The following is a 23,296-nucleotide window of genomic DNA, read 5'->3' as shown; positions in this document are numbered from 1 at the left end:
GAGAATGGTCACAACAGAGCCTGTGGCCGTAATCCCACTGCAGACAGTGTTATTAGCACTTTCAAAGATCATCTGAGCGTCTGAAGTGGTGCAGCCTGAGGACAGTAATATTAGTCAGTCTGCTGTTCTGTTCAGCACTTTGCTCCAAAAATGTCTCGACAAACTACCTGTCAGGTTACATTTGCTATTGATTTTAATGTCCTCTGGAGAGTGAGGATATTTGTCACCGCCTGACCTTTTTGTTTGTAGTACTTAAATCTAACTGGGACCACTGTAGCCCAAGAGGACGCTTCACCATCCCGTTACGCTTTTGTAATGAACATTACAGCATGAATAAATGCATAACTGAAGTCGCTTCATTCCGAAATTTGGAGACATTCTGCAGTTTTAGTTTATCGCTGCGTTCATTCTGCCTGCGACGCCACCAGAGACTAATCTGTATTTTCGGTGTGTTGCCTGGAAAAGGTCAGCAGAGTGTTGTTATGTTGATGCACATCGCTCTTGTGGTGTTACAGACCATCTGGCTCACAGTCAATAGTGATAGAAGACACACTGTGGGATTCCATGTCTGGCATAAAAGCCTTTCAAATGTGTGTGAGAGAGAGCTGTGCTACCTCAGGGTAGTCTGGGTAATAATCTATTACCCAAAGATGGTCCCTTCAAAATGGCACAAATTGGTGTTCATTATGCTTTCATTTTATCCAGAATTGGGACTTCTTTGTAAAATCTGTTTCAGTATGAGCCACTAATTAATCATTGGTCATTTTTCTCATGTTTGGTAATGATAACTGAGCTTTCACTGTGATTGTGTTAAGGTGAAGCATTGTGATAAATTAGTGGCAGGTGTCAAAACACTTAGCGACAGCTGCTCACTGATGCAACACAGTCTGTTAAATTGCACTTCTTCTCCTTTGCCTTTTTTCTCATTAACAGTTCTATTAACTTGTGGAGTCTATTAAAAGGCAAAAGGTATGTTAACCCTTTAGAACCCAGCGTAGCGCCGGCGCTACGTTTTGCATATTGATTTTTGATTGGCTGTAGATTTTAAACCAGATAAGATAGATCGATAATTCTTTTTGCATATAAAATCTGGGGAGTTACACTAACATTTCACACATTCACCAGGTCTCAGAGTGCTTTTTCGTTGCAGTGATGGGTTTGTAAAAATACACAATAAAGCGCACACAACAAAACTCTTTATAAACCAGACCACCGGTATTTGGTGGACTTCTTATGTTGAAACAAGCGTCATCACGTTGTGGCCATGACCTGTCACATGATTCTTATGTGTCCATACCCGAGAGGCTCCCGTCCCCATCAACAGGAAGTGGCGTTGTTGATGGGAGTTGTAGTTTTTCAGCCGACAACTACAACTGTAGTTTTCAGCTGTAGCCTGCACAGATATGAGCTCTCACTTGTTTCAGTCCCACTTTTCTTTTCTTTTCTTTTATTTTTTTTACAAAAACATTCAGACACACAGCCCACACACACACCAGACATCCACCACGGTCCGTGTACGGATCTGGTAATTGGATTTTCCGTTCTGAAACGGGTATTGAAAAACAAAAAACGAGTGGTTATTTGATTTTCTTTTTAAAATACAAAAATTAAAATTGAAATACAAGGCGTTTTTCCTTTTCATGATCAAAAAGGGATATACGATTTTTTTAAAAAATGCTTTGATTTTCGTTTTATATTTAGAATAACAAGAAAGTAAAATCAGTAAGAGACAGAAACGAAAAAAGGTCAGTTTTTTCATTTTCTGAGACCGGAAGTGGTCATCAGGAAGTGTGGAGCCAAACAGAGTACGGTGCATAGACTGTACATACATTTTTTTTCGTGAGTTTTCATGGTCAGAATGAGAGATCAGGTGGCCGATCTTAAAATAAATCAATATTAATTTTTTTTAGAGCGTTAAAGTTTTGCGAAGCCAGGGGGCGGGACTACTTGATTGACAGTCCGGTCTGGAATGATTGACAGGTCCTATGGAGGAGGCAGCAGAGACTCTGTTCTCCTCGTTTGGATTAATTCTGATATAATAGCTGTTGGTTTATTTATCAGTGGAGCAGCAGAACATTTTCCACAGACAGTTTTCCTGCCCGTTGGCTTGTTTTAACCAGTTTTCTACCTTCGGCTGATTCTACCAGCAGACACTGAAAGGACTCTGATAGTTCAGTAAGTAAATGTTTATTTTCGTATCGGTGCCGCTTTTAATGCACTTTATATGCAGCTTTAGTGTCAGATGTAATGTGTGCCATGCACTCCAGATGTTGGTGGAGCTTGTTTCAGTGTGTGTTGACCAGAGAAGAAAGTTAGCATAGTAAATATTAGCTTTAATATTAGCGATGCTAACCGAGCTAGCTGCTAAGTCGTAGCCTGATTAAAGCTAACGTAGCATCAAGCTAATGTGTTGAGTTTTATGTAAACAGCTGAAGTGTGTTGTGTTCCTGTAATGTGGTTCATTAAGTTCATAAAACTGTGAATGTTTGACATTAATGTAACATTCAGGAAACTTAAATGTGATTAAAACAGTAACGTTAATGTTCTAGTTGTCAGTAATCAGCTTTAATTTGACACTAAAACAGACTCTGATAGTTTTAAATGACATCAGTCTCATTAATTTGTTGAAAATTGTCTCATTTTTTGTTGTGATGTTGCTGCTGATTCATTAAAAGCAGATGATCCATGTTGAAGATACGTTTAGTTCTAGTATCAGAAGTACAAGAAGGAAAATGGAAGTTTAGTTCTGCTACATCAAAGATTTCAGGATTAAAATAACTAAATGAGTCTTTATGCCTCAAACTTTATTTTTACAATAAAGAAATAATGAAATAATCACAGATAATAAAATTATAAATAGCAGAGAAAACCTGAGAGAATAATTTCCTGAAAAGTCTGTGAAGGAAAAGCAGCTTTTTTATCCTGAAAGATCAGAATCAGCTCCAACATCTGCATCTGACAGCATCAAGTCAACCAGAAAGAAAAGAAAAAAGAAAATGACTTCTTTCTGATCACATATGTTCCACTGCTCACAGTCTGCTGCTGCTCACATTCTTCACATTTATAGTCCACTTTTAAAAGTTCACCAGACAGGTGCTCTGCTTTGGAATGTGACGATGTTGTCGGTGATGTGGAGATTGAAGTTTCCGTTTCACCCACAGCATGCTTTAGGGCAGCCAGGTCGGACTTGATGTTTGAAATACTGACCAACAGCTCAGATTTAACTGTCTGGAGTTCCATTTTGATGGGTGTTAAACTTTCACTCAAAGCCACCAGGAGCTGGGTCTTTAAAATAACCGCCATCTCGTTACAGAGTGAAAGTAGCAATTCCTCCTTAAGGTCAGAGATTGCAGCATCTGAGGGCCTCTTCAAAAGAAGACATAGTTGATGAAGGCGTTCTGGAGCAGGACCAGAAAGACCACGACCAAGCAGCCTTGAGATCTTAGGCAGCGTCTCCCTGAGGTGGGTGTCAACGGTGTTCACGGTCAGGTCTGTGGTAATCCCGTCAAAAAACAAAACAGAAAAAAATGTAGATTATAAATCAACATGTAACCAAAGCACTCTGTGTATAACGTCATAGTATAGGATGTAGTTCAGAAAATGTCAAAGTATAGTATACTTTTCAAGAATAACATAGTATGGCCTGTAGTTCATGGTATAGCATGCCGGCAGAAAACCCCAACTGATTATTATGTGGTTCAAAAAGTGCAAAATGATAGGATGTTGCCTAAAATTGTCATGTATGATATGTGGTTCAAAAAATGTCATAGTGCAGTATCTTGTCAAAATAGTATGTTTTTCAAGAAAACATCAGAGTATATGTCGTCTAAAAAATGGCATAGAATAGTATTTCATTGCACAAGTAAAAGTATAGTAATTATTAAAAGTGTTCAAATTCTTATATGTTGCTAAAAAACAAAAAAAACTAAAACAAAAAAAACGTCATAGTAATATGTCAATTTAAAAAGCCTATAGTATAGAGTGTCGCCCAACAAACGTCATAGTATAGCCTGTCGCTCTAAAAACGTCATAGTATAGCAGGTCGATCTAAAAATGTCATTGTATAGCATGTCGTCCAAAGAACATCATAGTATAGCATGTCGCTCTGAAAACGTCATAGTATTGCCTTTGGTCCACAAAACGTTGTTATGTCCCTGCTGTCTGAAGTAGGTGAGGAGCAACACCAAAACAGTCCAAACGCTGGTTTCCAGAGGGTTAGACGAGTATTTATTTGAAAGAGTAAGTTTACAACAACACAACATGTGAGGGGGTTAAAAGCAAATGGGTGTTAGTAAAATAAAAATAAATAAACAGAACTAAAAGTGAACTTCATGTTGACATTGATGGGCATTACAACCAGGAACAAAGTAAAAGATAATCAATACGAAAAAAAAACTCTTCCTGTTCACCTCTTCAAGCCCAAAAACACACCGCAGTAGCACCCTAAACTAAAACTACCAATGGGTTCCTGTTTTCCTTTCTGAACAATTCAAAGGTCCCTCTCTATCTCCCCACACATCCACCAACCACTGGAACACATCTCCAAAGTTCTGCCGGGCCAGCTCAGCTTCCCCTCAGAAGAAGTTCCACCAGATGAAGGAGCCTTTTGAGAGGCAGCTGGCATCGTGATTGGACTGTACTTTGGTCTGTTCCAGCTTCAGCTCCAGAGACGGCAGGCGGGACGAGTCAACGGAGGCCGGGTGGATGAAGGCATGAAGCTGAGTACAATCCAGAAAACAACAGAGGAAGAAACAAACATAGTGTATACATCATATACTGTATAAAAGACACATCCACTGTAGAATTGTAGTAATTGTGGGCTGACTGATTTACTGATTATCAGTATTTTATTTTTTACTGATTTACAGTAATAAATACATTTAAAAATGGCCCTACTTTGGCTCTGAACCTTTATCTACCTGTGGTCGCTCTGTCTTCTGGAGTGATTTGATTGGTCATACGTCACGAATAAAACTCCCTTAACTTAACATCTGTAAACAAAACAAAAACATATCGACAAAGTTTTCTGTTAGAGTTTGTGTTCTTTTAAGTTTAACTACAAGATTTTAAATACTTTCATTTACTGCAAATGAATATCTACTCCAAATGTCTCACTAATAATCATCATCAGCCTTAAAAACCCACAAAACACCCCTCTGTACTCGACCACACTTAGTACAGTCCGGTTCCCCCTTCTATAAATCTGCTTGGAATCTTCCACTTCCTGTTTGTCAAAGTGGCCTTCTACCTGGACAGGTTTTGTTGGAGCTCATGCAGCAAACATTTTGGGTAACTGCACTTTAATATGGATGGATGACACTGAATTAGAGTCTGTTTTCATGAGACTGAGTTAAGATGTGTAGCTCTGTCATTAAATAGTAAATTATTTCTCAGAATTCACAGAGGAAAGTCTGAAATGTTTGCTAGGTTAGCGTCCCACATGTTCTTTGGCTCAGCTAAAGCTAACTCTCTCCAACTTCTGGATCTCTTGAGTTGCTTGTTGTTAAAATATCTTGCTGTAGGTGCTGAAGCTCAGAAAGTCTGAGATGTTTGTTCAGAATAAGCTCATTCTCAAGTCTTATCTGAACTGTCCTCTTTTGTTTGAACTTTCCCTAAACTTAGGAGTTAATGACAGAGCAGCACATTCAGACTCAGTCTCATTTATGTAGAGATTAAACTTCAGTGTCATTCATTGATGTTAAAGTGCAGTTTTTCAAATGTTTGTTGCACATGCTCCCGACCAAACCAGTCCAGGTGGAAGACAATGTGAAGAGAAAGCTCCAGAGGATGAATATCACACATTTACGTTGGAAATAAATGTCCTTTAATTAGACATTGTCATGTAAAAGTTGGATTTCCCTTTAATGATGTTCAAATCTTTGTTTTGTTGATGTTTGTTTCTAAATGTTTTCTGACACTCGGCCCCAAAGATTAAAACCTTTATGGCTCACAAACTGCAACAATTCACACATTATCAACTATCTTTCTGAATAAACTAAGATAAAAAGTGAAAAAATGTGTTTTCCAACATATATGGCTGAATTACTCCATTACAAGATACATACAGTTTTAATTCAGTTTTATTTATATGATGCCAATTACAGGTGAAATTGTCTCAAGACGCTTTATTTTTATATTTTTTTGTCATAATTAAAATATGACTAAGAAATTTAAACCTCTTGACTAATCCAATTTATTATTTGGTTTTTAGGAGACTAACGGACAATTAAAATAACTTTCTCCACTAAAACTAATAAACATGAGGTCAAATAAAAGGAACAGTTTTAAATACTGCAGTCCCACGATGACAAGAATAAAGTTTGTCAACAAAAACTAAATTTGCTGGTGGATTCCATTAAAGTCCTAATAAATGATGATAAAGTGTGATACTAAAGGTTTGTGGTGCTAAAAATGTCAAAGTAAAGATATCAAGTTGAACATCTGGATGGAGGTTGATAAAAGTTGACCTCCCTTCATTTCTCTGGAGTGACTCCATGGATTTTATGGATGGTAGTTAAAGACCTGCTCTTCTAGTGGTCTTCCTGCCTTCACTCCATCCTGGCCGACTTCAACACCTCTTCATGACAAGTTGGTCTGCCTCCAACCTGGTGGAAACTCCAGAAACTTGGGAAAACCTGTCGAGACTCGATGAACTCGTGGAGACTCGAAGAACTCGTCGGGCGGGGGAAGGTGTGGTGGGTGGTGGGGGGAGGTGGGGGAGTAGAGGGGGGAGGCCGCCACCCACCTCCCCGCCTACTCTCCGCCCTGACTCCACCCAGACTCCGCCTTGGCTCTGCCCATGTGGTCACTTCAGAAACTACGATGCCAAAGGGACGACGAATTTATTTCTTTTTATCTGATCTGTAGCTCAGTGAGTTAAGGATTTGCCTATGGAGCTGCAGGTCGCTGGTTCAAGACCAGACACTTCTTAAATTTTCTCAAAATCCTGACAAAGACAAAGAAAGAAAAAGGCCGGTGGTGGGTCTTGAACCTGCGACCTTCCGCTTGGTAGTCCTCTTCTTATCCCCCTGAGCTACTCGCTCAGATACTAATTCTTCTTTTTTTTGCGCATTTATCATCTATTTTTTGGCGTTTTTGAGTTTTTTTTTTAATTTGGGTCTCGACTCGACCATTTTTCTCAGGAGGCTGGGCTTCAGCCTTTGTGCTGGAGGGTGGAACCCTCAGTTCCAAGACTTTCCAAAGCCTCCAGACCTCCCGAGTCCTCAGGACCTGAGCTTTCACACAGTCTGAGGGCTGAAATTTTCTCAGTCCTACAGTAGTTCTCTGTTAGTTTGAACCTTCAGACAGTCTGAGGGCTGAAATTTTCTAAGTCCCACAGTAGTTCTCTGTTGGATTGAACTTTCAGACAGCCCAAGGACTGAAATCTTCAAAGTTCCTTAGTAGTTCTCTGTTAGTTTGAACCTTTCGACAGTCTGAGCACTGAAAACCTAAAAGTTCTTGAGTAGTTCTCTATTACTTTGAACCTTCAGACAGTCTGAGGACTGAAATTTTAGAAGTTTCTCAGTACTTCTCTGTTAGTTTGAACTTTCTGGTTAACAGAAGCCTTAAAACTTGTGACCATGAGTCTTGATTTCACATTTAGACCATCCATCTGAGTTCTTCTCAGACCTTCACCTGTGGGTTTTTTAGAAATCCTCAACAAACTTTGATTCTTTTTACTGAACAGTAAAGTTTGTGGAGATCAGAAGGTAACATTAGTTTGATCAATGCCTTCAACTACTAGTAGACTTTATCTGGAAAGCAGTTTTCTGAAATGAGTTCTTAGTAAATCTGTCCACAATCAAACCAAGAACATAGAAAGAGGAAATGTTTGAAGAAACAACTTGATGTTTTCATTTCAGACTAGAAAACACTTCAAGGCCTTTATCTGTTTTTGCTCTTTTGATCATTTTATTGTTTCTTCTGTTTAATTTGATCTTCTAAAGTTTAACTGGTGCCCTTTCAAAGGTTTTATCTTTAGTTTAATTCTTCTTAAATGTTTAGCTTTGCTCTTTTCTCACCTTTTATTCTGTTCTAATGTCTGATCTGATTTCGAAATGTTTTGTCTTTTTAATGTTTAGTTGTTGTTTTTTCAAATGTTTTATCGGCTTGTTTGAAAAATTTCCTTTTCTTTCCCAATGTTTAATTTTTCGATTAAATCTTTGTTAAGGTTTTTCTTTTTAAATGTTTTACCACCTTTTAATGTTTAATTTTCTTTTTTAATGCTTCACTGTATTTTCTGTTTAATTCCTATTTAAAGTTTTATTGTCTTTAAGATTTAATTTTCTAATTACACATTTAATTTTTTAATTAAATGTTTTGACTTTTAAAGGTTTATCTAATTAAATGTTTTGTATTTTTCTAAATGCGTAATATTCTTGTTTAATTGTATTTTTTAAATGTTTAATTATCTAAAATATTTCATCTTTAATGTTTAATATTTTTGTTTAAAATTTTTTGTTTAATTTCATAATTACATGCTTTGTATCTTCTGTTTATCTAAATATTTTGTCTAATATAATTTAATTGTATTTAATGTTTAATTTTCTTTTTAAAAGTTTTATTATATTAAATGTTTTTCCCTTTGATGTAATTGCTTTTTTTACTGTAGTTTATTTCTTTAATCTTTTTTTTCTGTCAAGATTTTAACCCCAACCTTAAAAATGAAACAAACCCTTAAATCACAATGAAAATACTTCTGTTGTCACAATCATGAGTTAGTCAATTATTCAGTTTATCAATAAGCTTTATTTGTTTAGCACCTTTCACACAGATTACAAAACTAAACAAGCAAAGCGAAAAACTACGCTAAAACTATGAGTAAAACTCAAAAACAAACAAACAAAAAGAAAGAATTAACATGGTAATAAAATATGTTGTGTCCAGGGGATGGAGGGAGTTTATTGAAGTCTTCTTGGGCTCACATGGAAAATCATTTAAAATATAAACTTGATATTCAGTCTAAGGAAACTGCAGAATGACAGAAGAACCAACAATATCTCCTGTTTTCTCCTTTAATGAGTCGACTCTTGTGCTTTCAGACCAAAGAACTACAGACTCTTCACAATCTGCTCAAACTTTTGGTACAGGACCTCACCACACGGGTCAAGAAGGTTTCCGTCTCATTTCTACTCTGAAGCTCACCTTCTCCTGCTCAAACTGCTGACAAATGTTTCTGCTGCTCTAAAGTCTGCTCTACAGAACTTCCTAAAAACTCTGAGTCTCTTCTGCTGCAGGTTGCTTTGTAGAACTGTTGCAGAAAATGTCACTAAACCACATGGAGGGGCCTCAAGATAGTCGTCCAAATGAAACCATACAAAAACCAAACTAGCACAACCCAAACACTAAAGTCTCCTGCAGCCTACCAGAGAAGCTCTGAGAACAGAGAATCAGGACAGGAACTCTTACCTTCTGGACAACCAATGCTGGTTCACAAACAAGAATACAGAATGTGTCTGACCAAAAACCTCTAAAGACTCACTACAGCCAAGATAAAGACACAACTCAGCTGCACCAAATCCACTAATCATTGCACACATTAGTACCATGTGCTAACTGTGGCTAAAGAACCACATTTACCAAGACAACTATCCAGTACAAAGCCCTAAAACACACCAAGAAACACATTAAAGACAATTTTACTGCTGGAAACTGCAAGCCAACGCCTAAAGAAAGCAGGAAGACGCTGAGCTGCTCAGGTGTTCCTGATAACACCAAGCAGCCACCTGGACAGCCAATAGGAACACAGCTTACTGGAAGTCCAGAGGGCTGGGTTAGTCAAGTAAATTTAGTTTAAAGTTGAGGCAGAAAGTTAACAAAGAAAGTTGAAAACCACCTTCTGATACCTGAAATCTCTGAGTTTTCACACAAAGAACACCTGAACATGTCAAACTGGTTCCATAGTAGAACCCTCGTTGTAAAAACGTCATAGTATGGTGTGTTGCTCAAAAAACATTACGACCCGGCTGTCTAGGGTCGCTGAGGAGCAACACAAAAACAGGACAAACGCTGGGTTCCAGGGGGTTAGGCGGCTATTTATTTGAAAGAATAAGTTTACAAAAACACAACATGTGAGCAGAAAAATCACAAAGTCTGTCTTTAGTTCAGCTGAAAATATTAGTTTTTGTCTTTTTTTATTGACCAAACTTTTCAGGAAGTAGATGAAGAATAATTAAAGCTCTCATGTAGAAGTCCAACTTATTTTGGATCCTTGTGGAGAGTTTAATCTTAGAGTTTGTACAGCTGTTGAGTTTTTAGAGTCACATGGATTGTTTTGACATTTAATAACCAAGTCCTGAAATAAAAAAACAGTTGTGGATTTCTGTTGTTTAGTCTGGACTAAACAAATAACAGCAGCATAAATCTCAAACGTCATTATGAGGAGTCTGGATTGAGGTTTCTCACTTGATAATGATCCAAACATGACATTTAGGTTGGTTTAAAGGAGTATTCCACCTTAAATCTTTGAATGTTGACCTAAAAGGTTAGTTTCAGGAAGTATTCCACCTACAAGGTCCTCACACATCCACCTTAAAGGAACATTCCACCAAAAATCCTTGGACATGCACCTAAAATGTTGGTTTAACCGAGTATTCCATCCAAAATCCTCAAAGAGACCTGAGGGGCTTGTTAAAAGGAATATTCCACCTAAAACCCCAAATATAGACCCGAAAGGGTGGTTTAGAAAAAATCCTTCAATGTAGACCAAAAAAGTTAGTATGGAGGAATATTCCACCTGAAATGTAGACCTGAGAAGGTGGTTTGGAAGAATATGCCATCCTAAACATCCTTAAATGTAGACTAAAAGACAGTTTGGAAGAAAATTCCACCTAAAATCCTCCAATGTAGACCTAAAAGGTGAGTTTAATGGTATATTCCACCTAAAATTCACTACTGTAGACCTTGGAGGTTGGTCTGATGGTATATTCCACCCAACATCCTTGAACATAAACTTAAAAAGTTCATTCAAAGGAATATTCCACCTAAAATCCTTCAATGTAGACCAAAAAATCTTGGTGTAAAGGAGTATTCCACCTTAAATGTAGACCTAAAGGATGGGTTGGAGTAATAATGTACTCTAAAATCTTCCAATGTAGACCTAAAAGGTTGATCTGATGGTATATTCTACCCAACATCCTGGAACATTTACCTAAAAGGTTGGTTTAATGGTATATTCCCAGAAGAACCCTTGAACGTCTGGCTTAATGGTATATTCCACCCAAAATACCAAGTAGTCAGTGTAAAGGAAATGTAGACCTAAAAGGATTGTTTAAAGGAATATTTAAACGATTATTTTCATTATTTAATAATCTGTTATCAGTCAGAACCCTGGCAAACTTATTTTCATCAGTTTTTTAGTGGAAGTCACAAATAAAGGAGCTCTTGGTTTTTCCTGGCGTTACTGAGTCAAAAGCTGCTGTTTCAACACAGAACGTTCACATGCATCCACAAACCTCTCAGCACTCAAACACCCACAGACAGGAGGCCGGCTGGACCGAGGCTCGGTGGCGTCCTCAGACCCACGAGTCGGGGAGTCGCTGAACTTGTTGGCCGGTTTGAAGGCCTCCATGTGGTCCAGTAGAAGTCCACGTAGTCGGTGTTGGCTTTGAACACAGCGACTGGCCACCATCAGGTGGACCGGCTCGTCCTCGTAGGGCTCCTCCTGTAGCCTTGAGGGGACCACAGGAACATTCAGTAGCTGTTGGAGTTCTTCCTGTCAGGCTCGTGGTAGAACGGCTCTGAAGAATCTTGTACTTGTCTTATCTGGAACAATCTAACAGCCTAAACTGTTAACAGTGGTGTAAAGAAGCAAACACACAGACATAGATTAGGACTCAAACTAGATTTATTTTAGAAAACAAATCAGCTTAGAGGCATTTGTTCACACATGGCTGAATAGGAGGCTGTCCAATCAGATTTGAGGTCTTCACTCTGTAGGTTGTTTGTTTGGTGAGACTCTTGGACCTCCATCAGCTGACATGGATGTTTGATGGTCTTCTTCTCTAGTGCCAGATGATTCAGCCATGAATTCAGCAGCTACAGACTGAAATGAAGCTCATGCTGCCGTTATTGAATTCCTGTTCCAGATCAAATGTTCAGAGCTCACCTTGAATGCAGCCGTCTGCTGTCTGATAGTTTTTCTCATTGTAGTCTTCAATAAAGTCTTTTTCCTCATGTCAGGATGTGGTGAGACTCTTTCTCAGTCTCTGCAGACGTCCCTCATTGTGCATCTCCAGAGAAGAAACAGAAAAACTGATCACTGCTTCAGCATCAAACGCTCTCCAGCATTGAGAGTGTTTTAGGAATTCATTCATTGTGTTGTGAACTTTGAAGGAGCAGAAACTTTACAGCTGCCAAAGATATGAGCTCCAATTCTGTATGTTTTAGGAAATGAAGTTCATCAAATGAACACTTGATTATTGCTGATAATGCTCATTAAACTACTGAAGAAATCCAACATAAAAACCTGTAAACTCTCAGGCAGCTTTTGTTAAAGTTTGTCTATAATTCTATCATCATGTTCTGGAACCAGGACTCTGCAGAAGTTCCTTCAATCAGATACTTGTGTTTCTATTTAAGGCCTCAGGTTTGAACGTACAGCAGAGGATAAGAAAGAAGTGATTTTAATGTTTAAATCAGTCCAGTAAATGTTTGGCGTGAAAATTATTAAAATTTTGATTTAGATAGATTTGTGTCAAATAATATTGTAGAGTCTCACTTAAATATATCCAAATGAGTTCAGTGTATTTACATTTTATAGAATATTTGATTTCTTAATCTCAATACTGTAGGGTCTGACCCTAAATATTATAATAATGATGTCAATTTAAATAATATTTTAGTGCAGAGTCATAAACTTTAATCAGCTAAACTTACATAATAAATATCACTGTACAATCTTAACCTGAACATTTATATTATTGAGGTAAAGTTACATAAATCATGATATTCTAGAGTCTTAAATGGAATATTTCTAACATTAATCTTTTTGTATTGTGCTGATAAACAACAATAACCCGACTTTCAGATAATATTTGTTGTCTGTGATTGTGAGACTAAATTCCTCCACATTCTGGAACTGGACTGAATTTCCCAAAATGGAAACATGGACAGAATTTAACACTCATGTATCCATGGCAACGCTAACGTTTCTGCTTCTTACCAAAGTTCACAACACAAGTAAAGATTTTAATGTAAAACTTCAGGGATGACTGCTAACCATAAGTATTCTGATCAATACTTCATGATCAATATCAGGACAGATGTTACAACTCCAGCTGTTGCATTAGACTGCAGTTATTCACAGAGAAATTAAAACATCACATTCCTCATAAAAACTAGATGGGACTTTTATTAAATAAAGTGTTGGTGAATAAACAGTGTAAAAAGTGCAAAGCAGCTCCATTAAATCAGGAGATGTGAGACTTCCACAGCATGGATCACCATCTGCTGTGTTGATTCATAGCTGAATGTCAGAATGAACTGAGCTAGAAAAGCTGCTTTGAGCTGCAACATTACGGTCTGACAATCCAACACCATCACAGTTTTCATCTGGTTGTTTTGCTCCAACATGCTGTGAAGTTCAGTTTTTACCTGAATCAATACAGAGATTCTATTTCCAACCAAGACTGGAATGAAAATTAGAATGTTATGAGGTTATTAATGCAACTAAATCCTTTCAGATGGAAGGATTTACTTCTAAGTTCTAATTCAAGTTTCAGTTGGAGCACATTGCATTCACAAAGAAAAACAGTGATACCTTCATAGCAACATTTAATAAACCTAAAGCTTCCCTGTTGGCACATTGGTGGAGTTTGTTACTGAGCATCTGAACCTTAAATCCAGTGAGACGACCATCTTCAGTCGAGGCCAGTCAGAGAACTTCAAGACCTTCCATCAGCTGGACCAGATGTGGCATCATCTCCCTCTGAACATCTGGATGACAGGAGAAAAGACAGAAATCAAACACAGATCACAGAAATACAATTTATTCACTTTCATCATTTTATAAAAGTAGCATGAACTTTATTAAAACTTGACAACATCAGTAATGGAAGTAAATGTTTTTATCTTGTGTTGAAGCTAAATTTAAAGTCAATTTTAACGACAGTTTATCCTGAGAGGAGTGAGAATGGAGCTTTTATTTCCTTTTTAGAATATTCCCTCAAAATATTCTGTATATTATTGGCTTTAGAAGCATTTTTGTTTATTTATTTTTAGATACCTCAGACTGATACACTTTGCTGGTTTGCAGATAATTTCATGTACAATGACAATAAAGATCTTCTATTATAACATATTTTGCTAAAACAAGAACTGCAAACCTTCGCAACCATCTCTCAGGCTGCAAAATTCCAACTGCACCCAAGAATTATCTGATGTAGTTATAATCTTTACTGAACCAGCCCTGGAATTAATAAAAATCTGTATATGGATATGATTTTCTCTGATGGAACCACTATGGAAGCCGTAGTAACAATTAACTATCCTTTGAAGGGAAAGATTAGGTCTTCTTCACGTGGATAAAAAAAATGCTCTCCCTTAAAAAAACAAAAAAAACTGCATACAATAAAGTAAATCTCTTCTGCACTGCACACATACTACACTTTTGTATAACTCTGGATGTCAGAGTAAAGGCAGACAGATCCACTGATCAGCCACAACATTCTGACCACTGACAGCTGAAGAGAACAACATCCATCATCTTGTTCTAATGCAACTTTCTGCTGGGAAACCTTGACGTTCATGTGGATGTTTGACATGTACCACCACCTAAACACTGCAGGACAAACAACCCCCTAGTCTCCATGGCAACAGCAGTCCTTGATGCCAGCTGCCACCCTCAGCAGGACAAACTAAAACTGCTACTACAGGAGTGGTCCGAGGAACACGACAGAGCTAAGCTGTTCACCTGGGTTCCACACTCCCCACATCCAGATCTGACTGAGCATCTGTGGGATGGTCCAGGATCAGCCTGGTCTAGGTAGGACCCACCCTGCAACCCACAGGATCCACAGAATCCACAGGACATCCCCAGAGGTTCTGATGAACCACTGGATCAGAGGAGTTTTAGCAGCATAAAGGGACCAACACAGTATTAGTCAGGTGGTCAGAATGTTATACTGTTATATTGTCATACTGATTATATGATCAGTAAATGTTACCATCAATTATAACGTCCACATTGATCAGGAAAAAAACAACAACTATCAGTTCATTCAGAAACTGTGGGGTTAAACCTAAAAACACAGACCTCAACAGCAGTTTGTTTCAAAGCAGAACACCAGCTGGTTTTCACTAAAGAAGCTTCCAGAGCAACAATTAAATGACTGTTTTGTTTTCATTAAGTTCAGAGTCAGCCAAAATAATGTACACACATCAGGAAAAGAAAAACTTTTATAAATATTTCATTTGTATAAGTACTTCTATACATATAGATTCCTCTTTCTAAGTTTGATCAAATCACACTAACTCTGTGTCCTGTTGTACGACGTTTTCCCAACAGATGGCGCTACCCTCATGAATGGAGCATCAACAAGTGACGTCTGCAACACAACAGAAATGTCTGGAAGCCAGTGGCCACCACTTTGAGCACCTCTTGTAATTGTAGAGGCCAAAGATAACTTTTATTAATCTTGTGATGTCTGAATAAATTTGGTATTTAAATATTTATGCAAGTTTTTCTTTTCCTGATGTGTGTAAACATTATTTTGGCTGACTCTGTATAATGGGTTTCTGACAGGTCACCAGGCAACATCTTTTTATAATAATGACAAACATACCTGCATTCTACAGGAGTGATTTTCCTCATGTGCAGGTAAAGATGTGTGAGGAGCTTAGAGATGACAGGAGCAGGAGTCATCCTCACTAATTCAGCTTCCACCTAGAAACAGAAAGACCACAAACAAACACACTGATATACTCTCAAACGTTCAACCTCACAGCCTCAAAATATCTGTTTAGGAAGTGTTGTGTTTCTAAATTCTGCTGAAAGCATTGACAGACATTCTCTTACAAGGTTGTGTAAAAAGCAGCCTGTCCTCTGAGCTACTGAGAAATTTTCCTGAACAAAGTTTCTATGTGTAAATCAGCTCAACAAAAACTAAAGCCTCAGTCAGAGATAACAGGTATCGCAAATTATAAAGAACTTTCTTTGTTAACGCAGACTTTCTGCTTCAACCTCACATAAAAAGGGGAGTTTAACTCGTCAGGTGACTGAAAATGAACGGCTTGTGCAGTTCGAGATCCAAAAGTAGGATGTTTCAACTCATGTTTTACTACAAATACATACAGTAATAAATAAATACAATGGCTGGTTGTTAGTTTATTCACTAGTAATGTCATTTTATATACTGGATTGAACTTGAGCAGTGGAAGAGAGAAGGAATTTAATGAAATTATTCAGATTCAGAGAGGTAATGTTGCGCAGTTAAGCATGGTTTAATTCAAACCAGCTGAATGCTAAACATCAGTGCAGCTCAACGGGTTTCAGTTTACCTTAAAGTGAAATAACTTTTTTTAAAAGCTAAAATACACAGCAGAGAAATACAGGTTGAGAAGGTCATTCTAATAATGACGGACACCTGCGGCAGCAACTAACACAGGTGTTCAGCGGTAAGTTAGCCACCTGTGTAAATTAGCCCCCTAGCTAACTTAGCCGCTTAGCTAGCTAACGCGTCCAGACCAACTGCTCAAACACGACAAAACACAACTCTTCACAAGTCGCTGACTTAACGTACAACAAAACAACGCTACAGGTTAGAAGTATTTATCTTCTTACCGTGTTTTACTCCAAAAACAAGATCAACAGCAGCCAGAGATGCTACCAGACGTGCCCACCATCGATATACAGAGACTAGATCCGCTAGCGCGCTGTCTTCTACATTATCTATGGTCTGACCAATCGCTGCTCTCTGGCTCCGCCCTCTGAGAATCTTGTTGTCGTTTGGCTTCACACTTGCTGATGACCACTTCCGGTCTCAGAAAATAAAAAAAAATGACCTTTTTTCGTTTCTGTCTCTTACTGATTTTACTTTCTTGTTATTCTAAATATAAAACGAAAATCAAAGCATTTTAAAAAAATCGTATATCCCTTTTTGATCATGAAAAGGAAAAACGCCTTGTATTTCAATTTTAATTTTTGTATTTGTACGAAAATCAAATAACCACTCGTTTTTTGTTTTTCAATACCCGTTTCAGAACGGAAAATCCAATTACCAGATCCGTACACGGACCCACCACATACACCTTTGACACACTTCCACACATTAGTTGTGGAGCAGAAAACCTGGTCGCGCCAAACTATTTTACATCTGGCCATCAAAATACTGTTTCTGATTCAACTCAGTAATAACGATTTTCTTTTATTTTCAAATGCACTTTTTATGGTCTGACCATGGTTTTGTACATAAAATATGTGTGTTCATAAGTATCTGGCACACCTAGAAATTTGATTGCACTATTGTAAATAATTTGTTTTGATGTCTCTTTGCAAATTTTGCAGTTTTGTTTATTTTCGTTTTTTTACAGGTTACAAAATTGACCATATCTCAAAAAGCAAATTATGTATAGACTCCAAATAAATTTCCTGTGGTTCCAAAGGATATTGTGCAACTTTTTTACATTTACAAATTTGAGGGATACAGCTATGCAATTTCTGTATTTTGAAATATATGTGAAAAAAACAAAAACGATTTTCATTTTTTAAAGGTTTATTGCACTTTTATGCAATTTTTTGTAGTAGTTAAGACATAAGTCAATACATATTATTAAAATTTGGGATATCCGGGTTATTTTGATGTAAAGCAAATAAAAATACTCCAAAAAATGGCACTACAGCATGTAAAAATGTAAAAATATGTCCTGGCGGACTTGCACTATGGTGGATCTTAAAGGGTTAAAGGACATTTCAGTGGGGATGGAGATGAAGCTCATGGACTGAGATTTTTAAAGCTTATGCACAACCAGGTAACTGATTGTGCGTAGATTGTGTTTACAAAAACATTTCAGTGATGTGAATAAAACTGAATGAAAAGAATGAAATCAGGATGTTCCCTCCACTGTATTTCACAGGTGGGATGATGTTTTTATGTGGCCCTTTTACACCATATGTGGAGCTGCGCATTCTTTCCAAACAATTCAACCTTAATTGTATCAATCAAAGTTCACATGTGCAGTAATGTGTCTTTTTGTGTTTTTTTATGCCACCTGTTCAGTGATTTGTGTATGACAGCCTCTTGAACAGAGATGCTAACCAGCTCCAATGATTCTGCCTCTGGACTCTCTAACTCATCTCCATTTATTGACAGTTTGTCTAATTATGGACAGATGAAACACTTTGCAACCTTTTCCATATTTAAACCAATTAGCAGTTTTTGATCAATGTGGATAGCAAATTCAAAATGTGTTTTTCTCAAAGAAGCTCTCACCCAAACCTCATCTCAAATGAATTTTGAGCTTGTTATCGGGTGACTCCAGTCTAAACCAATGATCCTGATCAAGCAGGACCCAAGCAACCCTCCTAAATTTGTTCGATTTTTACACTTTATTTTTTAATACTCGATTTTATTGTAATTACTTGCATTTTTGGCATCCTATTTCTTCAATCAGCACAAATTGCATGTAAATTGCATGTTCTGTACATTGTGTTTGTACATTGTTTGCACATGCACACTTTGCACATTCCATACTACTACATAGGGACATGACATATTTATGCATATACATACATACACATATATATATATATACATATATATGTATGAGCAGGCTATCTATCTATCTATCTGTCTGTCTGTCTGTCTGTCTGTCTGTCTGTCTGTCTATCTATCTATCTATCTATCTATCTATCTATCTATCTATCTATCTATTTATGTGTTATTATTTTAAACATGTTGTGCTTTTTCAGCTTAAATAAAGATTTGACTATACTTAAAACCAAATTTTGACTGAATACAGATAATTCTAGAGAGTTCATGTATTTTTTACTTGCTATTGTACACAATGGAACTTTTTTCTTGTTCTATGTAGCTGTCGGCTTGTTATCAGCTTGATGGTTTCATTTCCATCATTTGACAGCCTCATATATAAATAAATATGTTGTATTTGGAGTAGATCTGCACCCATCTGTGGTCCCAGAGGGACATTCGCTTTTATTGCAGTCCTTGACAATGACAGCAAATTTACTTTCCTTAATTTTCATGCTTCATCTGCTGGAGATTGACAAAACTTGATTTGAAGTGATTATTTCTCTTATTGTTAGATGAGTTTGTTGTAAATTTCATTTTATTTATTTATTTATTTATTTCATTTTACTCCTCATGCAACAACTGCATACATATTAAGAGAATCCCGTCAGTGTTATTAAACTGTGACACGATTGAAGGTTTATTAACGCAGCTTCCTACTAAGACTCTCCACATTATTTTTGTGAGACCAGGCAGAACAATTATGAATAAGAAGATGAATACAGACACATTGCATGTGATTAAGTGTGTCATTTCTATTCCAACCTCTAACTCTTGATACACCACGTAGTAATTTTCAGTGTTTGAACATTATCCTGAGATACGATGCAGGACTTTGCCTTAGAGCAGGTTTCCTTTTCTGTGATGATAAAAACGCCCAAAGGTAGAAAAAAATACATATCATACCCAATCAGAAAGATGAAAGAGTTTTAAATGATTTAGAAGCTCTTTATCATGTAGGAAAGTTCTGTAAATATGGTGAAATGCTCAACTCCCAAATGCAGAAAAGTCCCTTAGACAGAGTAGTTCAGTAATAGCACATAGTTATGTAATCTTTACGTGAAACTCTCAGAGATGTAAATGTTTTCCATGTACAGATACAGACTGAATGTGTAAAAAAGAATATTTCCTGGCTTCTATTACAGATGAACTGCATCCAGACAACATCACCCTCACAGAGACCAACAGAGACCTGCATGCTGCCGTTGCCATCTGCTCTGGGAGCAAACCAAAGGGATGTAATATTGAGCTTTTGAGGCTGAAATTATGCATGTATTTCTATTTTGTTGCAGCAGGTCATGAAATCACAGTAATAGAAAACAGTGACTGTGTGTATGTGGGATGTACGCAAGTCTGAACAGGTGCCATAACAATGCAGCGACTTCCCATCCCCTTGAAAGGGTACAGGCTGATTTTTGGGAATAACAGAGGATCGACTGCATCCAGGCAAATTACTGAGCCAGCTGTGCCGTTCTTCTACCACTGATGGTCCCACAGCCCCCTGCTGTGCATATCCCAGTCGCATCCTGGCACTATGCAATAAACAACAAAAATATACTGTGGTTCTCTTCTGAATGTAGCCACATTGTGAGTCTGTCCCAGAAAAAATGAAAATTAGTGGTAATGAATCAGTACTTTGTCTGTCTTTGGATAAATATACTAACAAGCACTATTTTGTGCTGAAATCAGCAGAGTACCAATTAGTTTCAGGATTGGAAAGAAACATTAAACGTAGAACAAATTTATCTAGAGCACAAAGATGATGCTGATTACAGTTAGCGCTAAGATAATACTGATAATTCCTTCATAATGATATCACCATATTATCGACTGTAGATAGATGCTCTGTATCTGCTTAGGATTTCTCTGTCCTGGCATTCATTTTACATTACATTGTAGTTTATTTATTAATATTAATAATAATAATAATAATAATTATTATTATTATTATTATTCATTATCCACAGGATTGCACATTTCTATATTTTGTCAAATTCAAATTTAAATCTACAATCCTGTGAGCTCAGTAAATGAAGTAACTAAAGTCAGCCAAGGTTAGTCAAACATTCTGCTTGTTTTTATTTTTTTTTTAGGTTGCAACACTCCTTTTTGTCCAGTTGGTGTCCATGTTGAGCTTTGCTGAAAGGTCAAACCTGCTCTTCAGGCAGTCTTTTATGGGTGTAGATTCATTTGAACTTCATAAAATTTACAGGCCCCTTCGCCCCAGCCTAAGTGAACCTTGATAAGATTGTGAGACTCGCCAGCTGCTAAAAGGACAAACCACTTAAATCAAGCTTCAAAAGAGCAGTTTTTTCATCTTTTTCCCCCAGATTACCATCAAAATGAATTACTGCAAAAACAGTCACAATCACAAGAATCCCTAACGTAGCCTATCACCCTCCCACAGCCACTGAAACCAGAGTATAGAACATTTTCTTCAGATGGAATGCATATAGACCAACTTCTCAATAATGTCAGAAAAAAAATCACAACTGCATAAGCTAGCTATAAAGTCTTATCCAGATCTGCACAAGAAAAATATCTAAATCAACATGAATATTTTGAGATATTGTGTTGTGGATTTGTAATTACATTTTGAATGAACACATCTTTATGCATATAAGTCTTTTCTGACATCAATAATGTCAGAAAAAAAACCACAACTGCATAAGGTAGCTATAAAGTCTTGACTATTAAGTGAGTATTCAGTCTCCAGCAGGCAAACAAATACTATATATGAATTAATGGTACAATTTTGCAAGCTAGAAGATACAATTTTGCTTTGTAAACATTTAAGAATGTGTGGATGACCCACTTTTAATTGAAAACTTTCTTCCTTTGCCTAGTTATAGGTGGATCCCATCCTCCTGAAGGATGGGTTTTCATATAAGCTCATGCTGTCTACCTGTTATTTCCTGCTTTCTGCTAAGAATGCTGATGGCACAGCTTTGATGAGTTGAGGCTGATGTGACCATGAAAAGATGAAAAGACATAAATGACAGCCTATGGAGGAACACAGGAGGATCAAATCTCACATCATCTGTTTGCCATATCAGTGAGAAAGACTGTTTACAGCTCTGCTGTAAGGCTTTCCTGAACAGAGGAGCACGGCACTGACAGAAGTTATCACATCTGCGACGCTTTATGCTCGCTTGTAGTGACGCCGGATGCTTCTTTGAGTGCTGAAAGGTTTGCAGCACACCACTGTAGATGTTAAGTGACTGGACATCGGAAAATATTTCCCTCTTATCGGATAGCACAAATGAGTAAGAACCACATGAATGTGTCTTTTTGACTTTGAAGCCACAAGCATAAGGTTCCCTGTGCTTGCAAAAGGCGATTCAAAATCAGTTCACTCCAGCTTGCTGTCACTCAGAAAAAGAATCTGCTTAAGCCCCTGAAAGCATCTGACAACTCCAAAGAGCATTTGATATACTGGACAGGGTGTGAGGAGGTTAACATTCTGGGATTTACTCCAGGCGCCTCCCTCGCAACATTTTCCTCTATCTTTATAAAATCAATAAACTGCACATCCACTGGGCCTATTCCCTGAATTTAATTAAGAGTTCAAAGAAACTGACATCTGTTTTTCTGCAGTGTAGACGATTCCTTGTCCACCTGGTGAAACAATGTGATTTATTTACACAGCTTTTAAGGCGACTGCTTGTAAGAGATGACTCACAAATAGAAGGTGATTGATATGATCCCTGATGTTTTGATGTTCCAACAAGGTTACTAATATCTTTTACTATGTGGTTTAATGATTTTTCTTTTATGTGTGTTTTTATGACTTTATTGCAGGCTGTAGGACAATTGGTCCTTTGGGGATGATAATGTCTGGGCTGCTCTTTCCTGAAGAATTAAAACTGCTTTCAGTAATTCCTGGATTTATTTTTGGTCGAAAACAGACTTTTATAGGATGTGACACATGCTGGCAGTTTAATCCAAGTGATTATACTAATTGAAGATAATGAGGTCTCACAATTATATGGCTTTGGAATGCATGAATTGAAATTTTAACTAAACCCCAAATCAAATGTGAGATTTTTTTTTTTTTTTTAAATCAACCATCAGCGTAGAAAAATACAAATTTTCAAAAAATTTGTCACAGTTCTTGTCTCAAATAGCATAATCAAGTCGGTCTGTGATATGAATATTAACTTGTAATTGTTTGAAAAATCGAATTAAGAGGCAGGAGTGGATATACTTTAAATGATGGGCTTGTGGCCGGAGTGCAGACCTGCAGCAAGGCCGGGGAAAATGGGGAAAAGAGCATAGAGCAATGTTTGATTGTTGGTTGTTATGATACTAAAGATGAATAATCACATATTTAAATCTGTTTGGTTTGTTGGTATTATCTGCGGTTTTTCTCCATGAAAACAAGGTTTGAAATCTTTCTTATCTGTGAATGGTTGATGTGCATAACAAACAACCCATTCACAAAATTATAGTTCCATCAGTTTAGTTTTTTCTCAGATTTACTGTCCTGAATTACACCTGCAGTAAATTTATTATGTTCCTATTTGTCATTTTTATCCCTGATATGACAT

General features: G+C 37.2%; 1 long non-coding RNA gene across 2 annotated transcripts; it reads right to left on the bottom strand.

The window, feature by feature from the left end:
• Nucleotides 1–11,859: 11,859 nt before the first annotated feature.
• LOC129348679 (uncharacterized) lies at nucleotides 11,860–16,814 on the bottom strand. Of its 2 annotated transcripts, XR_008601309.1 has the most exons (5): nucleotides 16,781–16,795; nucleotides 15,783–15,883; nucleotides 14,912–15,053; nucleotides 12,107–13,935; nucleotides 11,860–12,002 (listed from the first exon to the last, which is right to left on the bottom strand). It is a non-coding gene; the product is annotated as an uncharacterized LOC129348679 (long non-coding RNA). The 2 variants fall into 2 exon arrangements; XR_008601308.1 differs by lacking the exon at nucleotides 14,912–15,053 and having other exon boundaries at nucleotides 16,781–16,814.
• Between the last annotated feature and the right edge of the window lie 6,482 nt (nucleotides 16,815–23,296).

This window comes from Amphiprion ocellaris, chromosome 4 (assembly GCF_022539595.1).
Source record: "Amphiprion ocellaris isolate individual 3 ecotype Okinawa chromosome 4, ASM2253959v1, whole genome shotgun sequence".
Taxonomy (NCBI): domain Eukaryota; kingdom Metazoa; phylum Chordata; class Actinopteri; family Pomacentridae; genus Amphiprion; species Amphiprion ocellaris.
Note: the sequence above shows the minus strand (reverse complement) of the source record. Positions and strands in the feature narration are given on the sequence as shown.